This window comes from Apteryx mantelli, chromosome 1 (assembly GCF_036417845.1).
Source record: "Apteryx mantelli isolate bAptMan1 chromosome 1, bAptMan1.hap1, whole genome shotgun sequence".
NCBI lineage: Eukaryota > Metazoa > Chordata > Aves > Apterygiformes > Apterygidae > Apteryx > Apteryx mantelli.
The window spans coordinates 156872169-156889229 of NC_089978.1; positions in this window are offsets into that span (position 1 = coordinate 156872169).

Here is a 17061-nt window from a genome sequence, read left to right on the forward strand (position 1 = left end):
GGATTTATTGCCCACAACACCACTTTTGTCCAGATTTATCACTCCTCACTGTGACCATTAGTGCTCTTGATTACCTCTTCATCTTCACTGGCTTGAAACATGAGATTTCCTCAGGCAAGGACATTTCCTATCCAACAGCAATGCTGAACAGTATACAAGCAGCTGCTAATATCCTATCATTTTTTTTCAAATGCACAAAGTTTGTGGCAAGACTTTCATACAGGTCCCTGAATTTCATTTTAAGAAGATCAAATGTTTTTTTTCTGCTGATCATTCTACTGTATCTAGTAGCCATCGTTGAGCCCTTGACTGAGGATATGCCTCAGAGTACAGAGTTAGCGGCATCTAGTTTTCAAGAGGAGAAAAAGAGTAAGATTGATCAGGTTCTTGCCCTCCCCAGCTGTAATGATGTAGCCAGTTTTAATGGGTTTCTGAAGTGTGGACTTTTCTTTAATCAGTCTTGAATAATCAGTCATGGAGGTCCCCCATGATCCTCCATCAGATACCAAACAAACAACAGCAAAAAAACAGGATGCCTCTGGTATATTGAGGCTACGGTTTATCATGCTGACTCAGTATCATCCCAGGGTTTCTTTGTGCTTCTCTGTCTATATTCACCTGTTGTCTCTTGAAGCAGACTGTGAAACTGCTTGGAGCTCAGAACAGTTTTTTTTCTCTCGTGTTTAGACAATACCTGGTAAAAATGAGTGTTAGGCCGTAACTAGATTACCTATATCTGATCATGACAGTAACAATGATGATTTCTTTAAGCACACAGTGGAGTAATAATATGTCTTTTAGTGAATTTGTTTTCTCCTCTGGTGGACTGTATTCCTATTGCAGTAGGCAGCAAAGTTCATGAGAAAGACCCTGAGGGATTAAGTGTTCCTGCTTCTCTGCCTGGCGTTGATGGCAAGTGGGTTGTTTCGTAAGACTCCTACAGGATTTACATTTGGATATTTCTATTCTTGGGGGAAGTGATTCATTGCGCAGCTATCCAGGGGAAACCAGCTGGAGGACTATAAACATTCAGAAAGTTTGGGGTCTGGAGGTACCAGTGGCAACAGATCAGCTCAGTCACCTTGCCTTGAACAACTTACTCCCATGCATGGCACACCAAAAAGCCCAAAGGCAGGTGGGCCCTGAGCTAGCTGCAAGCACAGCTACAGGAAGCCACAACATTCATAGAGGAGAGGCTATTGAAAAAGTACATTTGTATATCTCTCCCTTTACATGAAAGAGCATTTACCACATGAGGCAGTGCTAACATAGGGGCAACCTGCCTGGTAAATCCACCTCTGGTTCTGGTCAAGAGCATGTAAGAGGCAAAACTACAGGAAAGACCACAGCTTAATATCTGATAAATTTTGTTTCCATCATTCTCCCAGCTGTAAATGTCTATTATTTTCCTTTGAGCTGTAGAGTTCCTTACTTCTCTCCTGCATCAGTGAGGATCACAAGTTCAATAACTGTTGTTTGAGAGTATTATTTATCCACAGTAAATTATATATATATATAATAGCATTATATATATGGCCCTTTGATGGTATACCCCAATTTTCTGTCTTGCAGGAGAAGATAAAGAGGAGCAATATCCCAAGAATTTATTCTCATTTTACTCATTATCTACCCAAACCCCTTTCCTTGTTGTCTGAAACTTCTTAAGATTTTAGACCTAAGGAAACAAGCCTCATGCTTTCAGTCACACTTTGTGTAGGTCTATATGTTTCCAGCAATCTCCATGTGTTTCCACTCCCCATCTATTGACTGTTGAAATTACTGATTAATTTCAACCAAACCTGGTGAAGAAACAGAGGCCACAAAGACATCCAGTTCTTCTCAGGCTTCTGTAGATGGCAGAGCTATAGAAAAGACACCCCAATAAAGGAAGAGGTAGCAGCAAAGGCTCCACCCTCACTGGACGTCAGAAAATCCAACTACAGAACACAGTGCGGTAGAAATTCAAGCTTATTTAATTACAATGTCCCTGGAAGTGCTTGTTTCACCATCTGCTTACAGGGAAACCCCTGCACATCTGTCCTCCATATACTTTATCTTCAACATCCTGAATCATTTTACTGTCTTTCTAGGCAACTTTTCTATTTCTGCTCCATTCCCTCTTTCCTAGTCTGGCAATTTCTTAAGTCTGTGCCTTATCCATAACTATAAATAGTCACACAGAAGAGATCTATAATGACTATTGGCACATCAGATGGAATAAAGATTGCAGTTGATGGATAAGGAAGCGTTTCAAATAGCAAAACTGTAGTAATGAGTCCACCCAGTAGCCTGCATTGACTTAGTTTGCTTGCTGCTTGGATCCTAACAGCCATGAGACTACCTGTTTTCTGTCACTGCAGCTCAGCTGTTGTTCACAAATTTCAGATGTTTGTGCCAGTAATTAAATTGTGCCAGCAAAGCACTATTAAATTTAGTTATTGCAGAAAGGAGCTAAAATAATTGATCAGATCTGAGTGGATCATCAATGTGTTTTTGAATATAATGAAAATGAGAATTGGGTCAACAGGAGGAAGAGGAGACATCAATTAAAAAATATAACTATACTGGAGTCTCAAAAGCCATTAACATTGATTTCAAACCAGGACAGAGGGCCTGGCTGGCACAAAGCGTGGAAGGATAATTAAAGGGGCATTTTTTTTTCCTGTGGCAGAATGCGATAACAGTGCTGCAAGAAGTGGAAGTAAACAGAGAGCTATAAAGGGTTATGGGAAGATGTTGGTGCTCCTGCTTTTGTTTGGTCTCCTTTCCTATCTTCATTTGCATGTTTAAGTTTGACTATTTGCTTTTAATGGATATGAATGCAGGATTGGAGCTGGAATTCTTTTGGCCCTCTCAAGCCACACTTTTCGTAGGCTTGCTATGACCCAGAGGCGTCGTGAGCTCCTGATGCTGAAAATGATTCATTCAGCTGGGTTCCTCATGGCTGGATCCTGTTCAAGCAGGGGTGGTGACATGGACTAGCTTAGGCTAATGTGGTTTGATGTTTATAATGTGCCTGCTATAGATGTATAGATGTTCTGTTCTTCAGTCAAAAATGTGTCACTTTTGAGTCAGCCCACTCTTGTGGAGACTAGAGGTGACACTGGGGTACCTCTTCCATCTTTCTGCAAGTTAGCCTTTTTCCCTGATGTTTATTTTCAAGTCGATATGGTCTGCTTTGAATGACGCAGACAGAACAGAATAAAATTTAGTCACAGAGCTAATAGGCATTTACAGGAGCATCACTGCAGGCCGGATCCAACAAGATTGCCATGTCTACTAGCAGCAATCCTTCTTCCTGTATCTGCAAAGAGCTTTCAAAATGGCAGCTACTTCCAAGGCTAGTTCTTCTTTTTGGTATGGCATGTGAATAAGAGTGAAGCTACATGATAGAAAGCGGACCTAAAATTTAACCTATGTCAAAAGGGAAAGCAATTATTTCTCCATCCCATTTCTCTCCATGCTCTTAAATACATGGCTGTAGCTCTCCTTTGCATCTGCACTGGACCTTTCACTGGTTCAACTCATTAATGCTGCAGAAAACTCTCCAGGTTCAAGGGGGTTGTTCATTTGTTAGCTTTCTTTTTTTTTTTTTTTTTTTTCCCAGCTAATGTGTTGAGGCAGCTTACAGAGGGCAAGTGCCAGAGCTGCCACAGGATGAGCAGTGGAGAAGAGAGGCAACAAACTGTGGGGAATGGAATAGAGCTGTCCCTTTTTGACAGCAGCAAATGGTTTCTTCTGCCCAGAGATATTGTATAACTTCTCCTGAATATATTTGTGACACCCTCATTTCTGGCAACATCCTTGCAAATAAACCAATTCCTTGAGTAGATGTGCTTGAAGAACTTGATGGAAAATGTTGCAAATACCTGCCAAATAATTTATGTTTTTATATTCAAAGTCTGTAACTCTTTTTTCCCCAAAATGGATCTTCTACAGTTTATGAAAACATTCATTTTTTGTTATAGAGTTTTTGGACAGTGCTTTCCAAAGTGCTTTAGATGTCAAATCAGTTGCATTAACTGTATGGGATACACACTTTCAGATGGAGATATCAAGAACATTACGATTTGCTCAACCCTTTGTATGTTGTCTGAATCTTTTACTAGTGTGCTGAACTGTTCTGTTTAGCAGTGGTTTTCTTGCATTTTTCACCACTCTCACGATCTGTCTCCCTTCCTGGAAGTAGTTCTAAGAAGGCTGATCTCAGAATATTTAATTCATACCTCTAGAGAAATTAATAGTGCCTAAGAAATAGCATAGGCATTACTTCGTCTTGTTTATATCCTACTGTAAGAGTCTAAGTGAACTTTAAGCCATGTGTTGGCTTTTGCTTGGCTGTCTGTATGTGGTATCATTCACAAGTAAAGAGGATTTATATTCTCCTTAAACATGTTCTGATCTGGCTAAAAAAATCAGGGCAAAGCCATTCCATATATCCTCCAACTAGCTGGAAATGGACTAAGTTTGTACGTTATTAGCCCTAATCCCATCAGTTAATGGAAAACAGCTGTCCAAAGGCTCAGAGCCTTACCTTCTCCACACAGGACAATGCTTGAAGACCTTTCAGAGCAACAGCAGGCATACAGTTCAGCTGGTCTGTGAGTCCCACATGAAGTTACCCATCAGAACCATACTAGCCATCTTTTCTGAAAATTGTGACTTATTTCTTCCAGAGAAAAATATACTTTAAAACGTTGCTCCCACTGGTGTTGGCACTGGTTATCAGAAGACAACAATGATCAGATATATTGTTGGGCTAACACTTCAGAGTTGGTGGCCAAACATCTTCCAGGTGTAACTTTAGTTTCTTACATTTTTTTCTTCCATTGTCTGTCAGAATTCAAATCAAACAGCATTTAGGAAATTCAGTAAGGCTCGTGGGTCTTGCCAGAATGCTGCCTGTAAAAACAGGAATTGGGGCTAGTTGTCATTTTTGTGTCTAGTTATTTTCTATGAGCAGTGTATTTTAAAAAGATGTATGTCCTGAGATGCACATTCAGGTCATTTAAAAGAAAAGCAATTTGATTACAATTATAGTTTTGCAAGACAAACATTTCCTGACATGTGTCTGGTGGATATATTTGCATCTGTACATTACCCAAAATATTTCCCTGTACATGCATGAATCCTGCATCAAATGCCCACCCTATCTTTACCAATTTGGCTTAAAATACATCAGAAAATGGCCTAGACTATTACACTGGTATTCTTTATTCTCTTCATTAGCTGAAAAATCAACTGTGGCATTACTACTGTCTTCATTACTTTACAGGTCAGTCAGTAGCACTTTGCATGTAACACATTGTTGGGAAACAAAACTAATTTCCCATAAAAGGTTCCTTGCAGTATGGGTTGGAGGGAGGAGAAGGAAGACAGGGAGGCAGAGAATGCCACACTTTGGCTGTCTCTTTGGAAATTATTGTCTTACAAGAGTATAACTACATTTTCAGCAAAATCACTTGACAAATAAATAACCCAACAATTACTGATTTACCATTATAGCTGAAGTCTCATTAAAGCTAAGCTCTTTGACAAAATAAAGGAGCGTTTTGATGAGGAATATGTGTACCTAATGTTATGGGGGGATTGTGCAGTTCAGTTGAAATTTGGCTCCTTTGTTCACTTGCATTTGCTTGTAGCGTATTTTGGCATGATTCCTTGCCTAATGCTTATATTTACATCAGTCTGAGAAGAAGAACAGATGAGTGTTTCTGGAGACCTCTGGAGAAAAAAAAAAAAGTTGATTGGTTATTTCTGTTTTGTTTTGCTGTGTGAAAGTTTGGAGAGTTCAAGGAAGTACTTTATTAATATTAAGTCTTGGCAGAATTTTAATCCTTTGATCAAAGTTAAGGGCTTAATTTAAAGCCTGTTGACTTCATAGGAGTGACCATTATTAGCAAACTCTGGACTGGCCCCCAGATCAGCTGTCTGAGAATTCATTTCCTTCATGTGCTTATTTGCTTAGGTAAATGAATTCACTTTTAAACTCTATTCAAGTTGTTCTCTTGCATGGAAATGACCTCACATTGAATTTGGGAGTACGCTAAATTGCAGGAAGCGAAACAGAAATGTTTGCCCTTCACAACTTATGGAAAAATAAAATCTCCTGAGGCTTCAGTCTCAGGTTCTGTGATACACCATGGGATGACCCTTTGATCCTGGATTAAAATATTCCTCAGTGTTCAGAGATATAGCCCCACCAGGACCGAAACAGGTCAAAACAAATGCACAAGATCCAGCGTTTAAAGACAAAAAAAGTTTTGGCGGACATGAGCAGTAAGGTCACAGTTCATGAGGTGGAAAATGAACCTGCAGAGCTTTTAACATCATCTGTTTTTATGCCTGCAGAAATAAGCATTGAACAAATCAGCTTGAGGCTATCAGTCATACTTGTGAGTGCAAGTCCAATGTGCACAGGTAGATTTGTATGTTGCGTGTGATGCCTTAAGATTGCTGATGAAGTAATGAAGTAATTTTAAAACACAAAATGTCCAGAATATGTTTACTATAGACAAACTATCTATCTTCATAGATACAGTAGGAGAACAACTAGGAGGAGTAAGTCAGAGGCACAGTGGGAATAATGAGGGAACTTGAAGAGCCACACCAGGTGAGTGGCCTTTAATATTTGGAGAGAGCTTGCTGTTGTTTGGACCTAGCCCTGCACCTAGACCTAGTCAATAAGTTAATTGGTTTTGTCTGAAGATAGAAATGATGCTATTGCTTTTTCTTGCCTATGGAACTCCGTTTCTTTGATTTAAATATAATCCTTCCCCAGACTCTTCTGTTCCTTGGCAGCAAGCAAAATACTGTCCACCGTCTTGTACTTGTTGTACCAAAATACCAAACCATATCCCCTCTGTTTCCAGAGGAATCCCCAAGCCTCCCATCCATTTCGGGCTCTGGCTCAGAGATGCCTGCCTTGTTAGTGCCTTTCCAGACCTGCATTCCTCTCCCCTGCCTCCTCCCTCCACTCATTTAACACCAGCTTTCTCTCCATCCCTTTGCATAATCTCTTGCCATCTGGAACAGCCTTCCAGTATCTCTCTGCCTCATCAACTGTCCTTCTCTTTTCAGATCTCACCTCTTCATTCCCCTGCCTGGACCTCTTAGTTTCTTTCACTCTCTCTCTCTCTGTTATTGGCCTTAATCTGTTTTTAATATATTCCACAGGCAGCATCTTTGTGCCACTGCTTGTAATTTATACAATATAACACTCATGGTCTTGTATTATTTAAACTTGCAAAGCATTTTGGGATACAGTTTGTATGAGAAGAGGCAGGAAAAATAAAGTTGCATTGCATTATTGATAGACTGTTAAGCTGAGCTTGTTCTACAGCCATCTCTTTTCTTTTTTTTCTTCCATTCAGTATCCCCCTTGGAGAAATCACTTCTCAAAATATAGACAAATATACATACACCCACACATACATATTCTTTCTGATTTCAACTCACTTGTGAAGAATGCAGATTGTAATAACCTCCATTTCTAGCCAAGAAAACTCAGTAGGTTCATACTCCCCTATTGCTGTCTTATCCTTTGGACTGCTGGAGCCCATCAAGTGCCCTGGAAATATATTTTATCAGCGTGTAGAACATGTACCTCCCATTAGCTGAACAGTGATGACTTCACACTGTAAAATCTGTGTGATTGCTAGGGTCTGAAAGCTATTCTGGCCAGGCTGCCTCAAAAGAAGCAAGAAGCTTTGGTATAGCGATTACCAAAAGAAAATGGGTAAAAGAATTCAAAGCAATTCACAGGGTTTTATGGCCTTGGAGAATCAAAGTGTAAAGTCACACTGCCAGGCATAGGGAAAGAAGCAAGCAGCAGGAGGCTCTGACAGTAAGATTTGTTAATTTGAAAATACACCAGCATCACAGAGCTAACGTGAATGAACTGGCAGGTTGGACTGTATAAATAAGCACTACAGAAAGATGAAGAAAGACAGTCTTTATCTTCTTCCTGAAAGTCACTTTTAGGGGACACAGTGGAGAGAGAGTGGAGAGCTGGTGTCTTCAGAGCCCAGTAGTCACCTGACAGGTTTCACTTCCAGAGTTTTGGCCAACAACTTCATAGTCATGTTGTCTTCTACAGAAGGGAGCAGTACCAGGCCTTTAATAACTGGACAAAGGGTCTTACAGAGTGGGAGAAGAGGCCAGGAGGGAACAAAACTTGGGGATGAATCTAGTCCTTTTGGACAACTGAACAACACAGTTAGATAATTACAAAGCAATGGCAAAGGCAGTCAGTCAGAATAATTTAAAATATATATCTTAAATTTATTCTTTTCATCTCCCTTCCAATTCATTCTTCATGAATCACATGAATATGAATATAAGTCATCAATTAGAGTAAAGGATCTTCAAAGTCTTTTCATCAAATTCTCATTTTATTTCTCTGTATTTGTTTCGCCTTTCTTTTTCTCTCTTTGCTCTCTCTCTTTTTTTCATTTTGCTTGCAATTACCTGCATGAAACTTATTTATATGTTTAATTCACTTTATGATTACAGGTACATTCTCATACTCTCTGGTAATTATTGCTGGGACAGGATGTGATTGGCATATGTAACGATGGCTAGACTCATCAAAAGAGTCTGCAGTTTTCTCCCTTCCCTGAACAATAACATACAGCCTTTCTCTAAGCTTCACAATGAAAAGGGAGTAAAGTCATAGCCTAGAGACCAACTGTTATCATCCATTGTAAGTCAGGTCCTCAATTGGAGCAATCATTGTAACTTTGGGTTACTGTAACTGAGTTACAACATCTGAAGCTCTACTCTCTTGTTTTTATGTACTGCCTTTCCTGCACTGTTAATATTGCATAATATTTTACGGACACTTTTATGTTCTGCAGGTAAATGAGATTTTCTGAGGTGCTTAGGGAAGTTAAAAAAAAAAATCTCTCATTAAGGTAGCATTTATAGAGAGGAGACTGTAGGAGTAAAAGGTAAAAAGGCCAAATTACAACCAAAAAGAATATCTGAGTAAAACACGCTCAGAGTTTTATTGTTTTAATGTAGAGAAGGTTAAAAGTCATCCAGCTATGAAAGCTGGGTACTCAGCTAAACAGTGGAGAAAATAATGCTACTAGTTGCATTAATTGTTGTTGAAAATCAACATGAGAGGAGATGGCAGGTAGAAAAACAGAGGGGAAAAAAAGTCTGATATTAGGAAGCTTAGGATCCAAACTCATCCAAGATAAGTGAGAGACATCCCAATAACTTCATCCAGTACTGGATCCACACCTGACTGAGCTGCCCCATTTCCTACAGGCAGCAGGTCCTCTCAGTCAGTGCTGGACTGCTACTACAAGTGGGCGCCTCCTGAATTTCAGTCTAGGAGAACTACCTTCAATAATATCATGTGGGTTTTCTCTCCTAGTTGGGTAATACCTTTAATGAATGAAAGATCAGTAAAGGTCAAGTGGTCTGATATTTGCACTCAACGTTGCTTGAGCTGCAGTGGAATAAATCAGGAAAACGCCCTTGTTTCTACATCCAGACAAAGCACAGCCTAATCAGCACTGCACCTTCTGAATTTGCATTTGAGGACAAAGATGATGCATTTTCACCATCTTAAAAAAAAGACAACAAACAATTTTTAAGCGGTCATGTACAGAAGTAGTGACACAACGAATAAGAAATAGGGTTATACAATGGCTCATTAGGGAGGAAATGCTGTGAGGACAAATTATTAGATGACATTTAACCTATGCTGACATTTTTGTTTGCCCTTAGAACATCACATAAATAAATGTGAATTTATTCTGACAAGCCAGATGGTTTTGTGGTTACTGCATAGGAGTCATGACATATCGGATCTGTTCCTGGCTCTGCCACTAATCTATTCTGCATCCTTTGCAAATCACTTAACCTCTTCACATCTCCAAATTCCATCTGTGACACAAGAAGAACAAGGTTTTTTTTCATTATGAAAAGGCTTTGCATAGTTCAGTGCATGAAGATCACTAGCTGTTTTATGGTTAATGAGAGGACAGTGGACTTAAGTTTGTATCAGTTACCATTAGCTGGTCCACCTCTCCTGATTTAAATGAACTCTGACTGATTCATAGTGTCTGAAGATTTGCCTTATTCTGTGCTCTCATTTAATTTGTAGTCTGAATATGTCACTGGCTGTGTTTTCCATTAAGGTCTCTTTCAGGAATAGTTTTGTTAGTAAAGTATTAACAAATTAATTAAGGTGCAATCAGTTCTTAAGAGATGCCACCACAAGTCAATGACTTGCTTATTGGCGTTGCTAATGGATACTTCACATTTCAGTAGTGTGCTTCCAAGGTCTTTTATTAAAAATAGTTATTTCTATGTCAATTTTCATCAGTAACTCTTAAAATGTGGTAAAAAACAGTATATTCACTTTATAAAACTATCAAGGCCTGAGCCTTAATATGATTATTTGACTAAAAAGCTGTTAATATTTCACACTTAACTCTTCTTGATTAATACTTTGGATTAAATTTTGTATGAAGTATATTGACAGATACCACGGATATTTGATCTTGGAGGAAACAAAAAACAGTCTTTATAAGGATTTTGTTTAAAATTTATCTCTATCTCAATCTTGGACAAACAAAGAGTAGTCTTTAGGAAATGAACAAGGACTATATTCAAAAAAAAAAGTTAACTTGAGCAAGACATTTTATTTTAGCATTTTTTTCATATTTGATACCTTTTTTAAAATAATAATTTACTTAAAAATTTGAAATGAGAAATAATTTGAATCTCTTCATCATATTCAGTTTTTAATGAGATATTGCTATACCTCTGAAACTTTTTTTTTTTTTTTTTAGTTTCTAGATTGGGAGATTTATCAGAACTGAGACAGCATCAGAACTGACACTTTCACATTTGTTGCATTTTCCAACAAATACCAAACTAGTAATAAGTTGTTGGTAATCTAACCATCATTTGCTGAAGAATAGATGTACAGAAAGACTGGGTTTTGTGGAAGGAAGTCTGGACAAAGTAGTGTGGCCTTTATATGATGCGAGTACAGTATTTGATTAGAAAATTATTTCCCTTCTCTCATATTTTGCTTTCCCTGGAAACATGGGCCAAAGGATATTCCTTAGGCTTACATAAATTTGATCCTTTCAATTAAACTAAATATGCAAAAAAGTCAGAAAAAGCTGATGGACTTGTGTCCATCTCCACTCCGTCTCTTATCTGCCTCTCCTATATTCTCTAACTGTTACATATTTTAGCATTCTGTTGCACATTTACAGATCATTCCTTGGATCTCCAGATTTCACCAAATGACCTAGCGTCACCTCAGCAATAAATGAGCCTTTCAAAGTATTCTGTGGTAATATATTTGAAGCCCTTCCAGTAAAGAAGTGTAGACTGCAAAACAGAAAGAACTATTGTTTTTTTTCCCTGTGTTTTGTCAATGCTGACATCTTCATTTGTTAACTTGAAAAATAATAATTTACTGATTTAATTTTTTGCTTCTCTAAATTCAACCTTCAACACCATTATGCCCACACCTGTAACTTGAGCTCTCTGAGGCATGCAATTAATTGTTAACACTTTTCCCTTAAATAATTTTTCTGTTGAGTTATTTGCTTGCTAGAAGATGATGATATTATGGATGTGTCTTTTGCATACCAAATAGCAATCCATTAAATTGATATTCTTTCTGCAAATACTTCATGCCTTCCTGATGCTATGGATACTTGCTTGGACCTCTTTAATAAAAGGGGAAGGTTTTAATGCATTTTTTTACATAAAGGTATGCAAAGTGTGGGCAAAAAGTATTACTGCATCACTGATGTGTATAAGATACCTGCAAAAACATAGCTCAGTTTATACCATATCACGTTGTAGTTGGCTATTGCAACTTAAGATAGAAAGAAATTGGTGGGGTCAGGATCAGATTAGATATTTCTATTGGAAATCTCTGTGCTTCCTCAAGTTAGACATATGGCTACAGCTCTGCAGGGGCCCAGGATGTGTAATGGAGTATTAATAATTATCCCCAGGAATCCAGTTTTAGTAGCCTGATTTAAAACTCTTGGGAGGAAGTCTTTCCATCAGCACTACCAAGCTTGAAATGAATATGCTTGCACCTCTAGAAAGCCTTTATTTACTCTGGACATACTAATAATGAGTCACTACACTAGATCACTGTCAGTGAGCCCAGGCAACAAACATTTGGCTCTAGATCCAAATTTGCCTGAGACTGGGAGATGTGTAGATCTGGTGTTTTGACTCCTACTTGAAATATTATTCCTTCTTATTTCTTAACTGAGATTGGAAATGATTAAAAGATAGCAACTCTGTGGTCTCAGGGCCCTTCATGGGTTGTGCAATAGCTAGCAACCCTGACACACTCCTTCTAGCAGGAGACTTCTGTGACCCGACATCCATAGACACTCTTCCATCTGTTCAACATTATGGGCATTATTCAACGTTATGCTTTTCTACAGCATTCTCCTAGACTCTTAAAAGACATTCTCAAAGACTTGTCTTTTACACTGCAGTTATTTAAATTACCACTTTTTGGTTTCCCACCAATAGTACAAGCAATCCCACTTCCCAGGGAAGCCTCTGATATTCATAAATTGGAGGTGGATTGGGTGCCTCAAATAACCCCAGATAGGGTTACAACAGGCACAAGAAGGAAAGATCTTCCTAAGGCTCTTAACACTGTTTTGTTAGTCTAGGTAGATCTGCCATGGAAGAGTTTGCAGGCTGTATAAATAGCACGCAGATTATTCAACCTATTTGTTAAAGGCGCCTTAGTTCAGTAATGCTTGCTTCTCTTGTCTTTCATGCATGCAAAGTTGTTTTCACATGGATGTTTGAGGCCTAGCTGGGCATCACATGAACAGTCACCCAAACACAAGGACAAAGATCTTTCTGTGCAAAGATATTCACTCTCCCATTTCCTATTTATTGCACATTATTTGCCAATGTAAAATGTTCACTAATTCAATCAGGGAGCAGAAACCTTATCATGTGACTTAAACAACTATTCACCCCTTGTGAGCAACAAATGATATGTAAATAGAGCCAACTATCTGTGGAGCTGCCATATGCTGAAATTTACCGCTAGAAACTACTTGATGAGAACTGTGACTAACAGGCAGTTGCAGTTTTCTTCCTAGACAGACCCAATGACAATGTTTTTTAGAATGAACACTTTTGACCAGCTTTTCTCATAGCATAACTGGATTTGCAAGAGTACTTTTCTTTAGAAAATTCCTTTAGAAATCTCAAGTAGGGCTTAAAGAAAAAAAAATCCTAAAACTTTTGCATGTTGTTGTTTTTTTCAAAATGGTGTGTTCAACCACTTTCTTCATGGCTTTATTGCCCTGAAAATGTGAGTCAAATTCCATTAAAAAGTTTGAAATAGACTGTACAAATTTTAAGTCCTCCTGGTGTGAATGATACTCTGTGGAATTAGAAATGGAGAGGTTGGTTTTGTTATGTTCCAAACTATATCTATGTAAAGTGAAAGAGCAAGAATGTTACTGAACTCATTATGGTTGGAATGAAAACTATTTATTTCCTGTGTTTGGAAACAGAACTCAAACTGATCCTTTGCTGCAAAACTAAAAAATAAAATGCCTTTTTTCATGACTATGGATGAGAACCTGACACTACAGAAATCAGCGGCATTTTTGCAATTGACATTATCAGAGCCAGGATTTGACCCTCTGACCAAAAAAATCACGAAAAGTTGTTAGAGGTTTGGTTTTGTCTTATTATTGCTATGAGGTAAATTTTTGCTAAGGTGCAAAACAAACACAGATACAGAAGGAAATAGGAGGAAAAATAAAAAACTATAATTTTGTTTTTATTTATTTTTTAGCGGATTGAAAAAAATCAAGTCTTTTTTTTTTCTCTCTCTCTCTTCTCTCTGAACATAATACCCTTCCCCTCAGTTCTGTTGCTGGGAATGTTTTGGATGTGGCCAGGATTCATCTCTCTTGCATATGACACTGTGCATTATACAGCCTATTTCCCTCTTCATATAGGAAGTAGTGACATGCAAGTGCAACAAAAAGTTTGTCTTCTGTTCCCTAGCACCACCCCACAAGACTATCCCTGCTTGATATTATCTGAAGACTTTATATGAACCTATGTTTGACTTTCAGCAGTTCATCAATTTTTATTTTGACTAAGTCTTTGAACATTTGTTGTTCTTTACGGTGCTCGATTGGTCACCTAAAATATATGGTACTGTTTGTCCTGTGTATTTGGATGAATTGAACTTTTATTCAATTTTCAATTATTCATTACTTTTATTCAAGTAAAGTGAAGGAATTTTCAAAAGGGTGAATATAAATTCTCATTTTGCAAGCCTGCATGTCACCTATTTTTCACAAGCACATATAAGATGTTTGGGTCTTGCAAACATGTTCTTGCAAATTGTAGTAAGAGTGGATACAATTAAGAAGAACTTAAATGGAACCAAATATAGCTCAGGAATTTGTCTGAAATTACATAAAATATTTTGTATGGCAAGTATTCAGCATTTATTATAGTCTTCTCTTCTTAGACCAAAGGCCATGATTCTTCCTCTACTTACATCTGCATAAATTGAGAGTAATTTCCTTAAAATGCGTGGAGCTGCTGTGATGCAAAACCAGTATAATTATCAGGGAAGTCAAGTTCCATAAGTTTATGCTCTTTCTTTGACAATCAAATTACTTGATCTTCTTTTAATTTCTGATTCTCTTTTCAAAGGCAGAAGAAAATGGCCCAACATATTACTTAGACACACAGCCACAGCTTCTTAAACTGACCTCAGCTTTACTACAAACTTCAGAAGCTTTACCTTCATTCAGCTGAGCATTCTCAGTGTTGCTAGGGTAACATTCAGTAGCTGCCTCAACCAAATTAATCCCTTGAGAGATGTCTCCAACATGTTAGAAGGAATTAAAAGATTTTTGAACTAAGTGGTTTTGCTGCCCATTACTACCCATGTATGGATAGGTTTACTAACCTGAGAGTTGCCTAAAGGCCACTTCGACACTTTGTGTTTTGTGGTGGTGTTGATGCATTTTCTGGCATTCCCAGGTAATTTTATGGTACAGTTTGTTCCAGCCCATCCTAGTCACAGATGTCTGTGTTCATGTTATGTGTAATTTGCAGGCACAGTAGGTGTGGATAACATCTTTACTCTTTTTAACCAACAGTTCCTTTTAAAATTCCCTCTTGCTGCTTCCTCAGGAGGTGGCATGGAAGTTTCCACTGTCGCAATCTAATTAAATAAAGCAAAGATTATTTAAAGAGCATCTACATCCTTCTAGGTCCCTGCAATTTAAGCACATTCCTCCTAGGGAAGAGGCACCAGAAGTTTCTCCTAGATCTGGTCATGATTGTCATTGCCAAGTCCTAGGATCCTCCCAGATGCCTCTAGTCTGTGCAGGCAAAGACAAGGTTTGCTGGACTGGTCTGAGATGTACCATGAGGGTCAATCTTTCAAATGATGGTTATTGATACTGTTTTTTCAAGTATTACAAATCCTCAAAGAAGAGCTTTGCTGCACAGATTTTAGATGTATCCTTGCTGGAGCCATTCGTTGCCGAACTGAGGCTATTACTCCTGCTCCAAGACCTAGAGCTGTCTCAACCTCTGGGACAGTAGAGCTCTTCCCTGGGGGGCTTTGTACCCTGGTACGTTGCCAACAGTGGTTCACAGTGGATACACCACTGGGAGCAGCACTCCTCCAGCAGAACATGGTGCTGGCTGGAGTATTTTTTGAAATATTTTATTTGTTTATGAAGGCTGGCTTTTGGACCTAGTAAATCACTGATTATGCCTCAATATTTTAAAAATGTCTGCTAACACAGAGGAAGGAGGCAGTAGATTGTGAAGCTCTGTTTAACAGTGTATTTTCAGCACTACTGGATGGAGACAAATGAAAGCAAAGATAATACCTCAGATGTGGAAATCACTTTCTTCTTCAGTAACCCAAACTCAAGTTTTTCACTCATTATGGGAGGCTATATCCTTTAGTTTTTACCAAGAAGAAAAAAGCAAGGACTAGTGCTTATTAGATACAATTAAGTATTATTTTAGTATGGACAAACGAGAATGAGGAGTACTTTGGCATTCACAGATGACTGTTATTCTCTTTTGCTTCTTTTATTTCTGTGCAATGCACAAGAGGTAAGCAATAGGTACTCTAAATCAGTCCAGATCAGTAATTGTTCCAATGAGTGGAGAACATCCTTCTAGACAAGCATGGGCTTCCTTAGGGCTTTCCAAATTGGATAATAAGATCAGTAGGGAAGACCTTGCTGACAGACGAAGCAGCATTGTTGTTAAGAATAGATTTTAGTCCCTCTACTTCACTTGCCCAAGCTGTTACAAAATCTGAAGCATAAAGTAGGTCTTTAGCAGAATTGGATGTGGCACAAAGAAAATTAATCTAGAAAAATCTAGAACCACTATGTGGCATTTTCAAACAGGGAGAGCGACTGGTTCCTGAAAGAGCCTCTCCCTTAAACATCAGGGTGTAAGTGTTCCCCTATAGCTGCGACAATGTACCAGGCACTGTGTGTCTCTGTTACTTCTTTCTTTCACTTTAAGGAGAAAGTTCATAATGTCTGCAACTCTTTCTCATGGAAATTTTTCATTTCTTATGAAATTCACAAGGGAACTTCAAGCAAAGTTCAACCTTAGTAATGTCTACTGAAATCAGGAGCAATTCAAAATCGGGAAGAATGTAGAAGACCTTAGGCCATAAAATATACTTACTATTAAAAAAAAAAAACTTTCAATTTTTTGTGCAGGCACCTGAAGTTACACACACATGCATATCCACACATATATATAGGTCCCACAATGTTGGGGATTTTTTACCCAAGAATCGACCAATGTATTCATTTGCCCCTCTAAAGTCATATTTAAATGAGCCTGGAATCATTTATCAAAATTTGATTTCAAATATAAACAATAACTGAGTCTCATGTTCTCATTTTTCATTTCCATTGAGTTGTAGTCATATTTAATCTTGAAGTGTGAACTCTTTCTAATTAACAAATGCAAGCAATGCTTTTTTTCCTATTCAGACATATGCTGAAA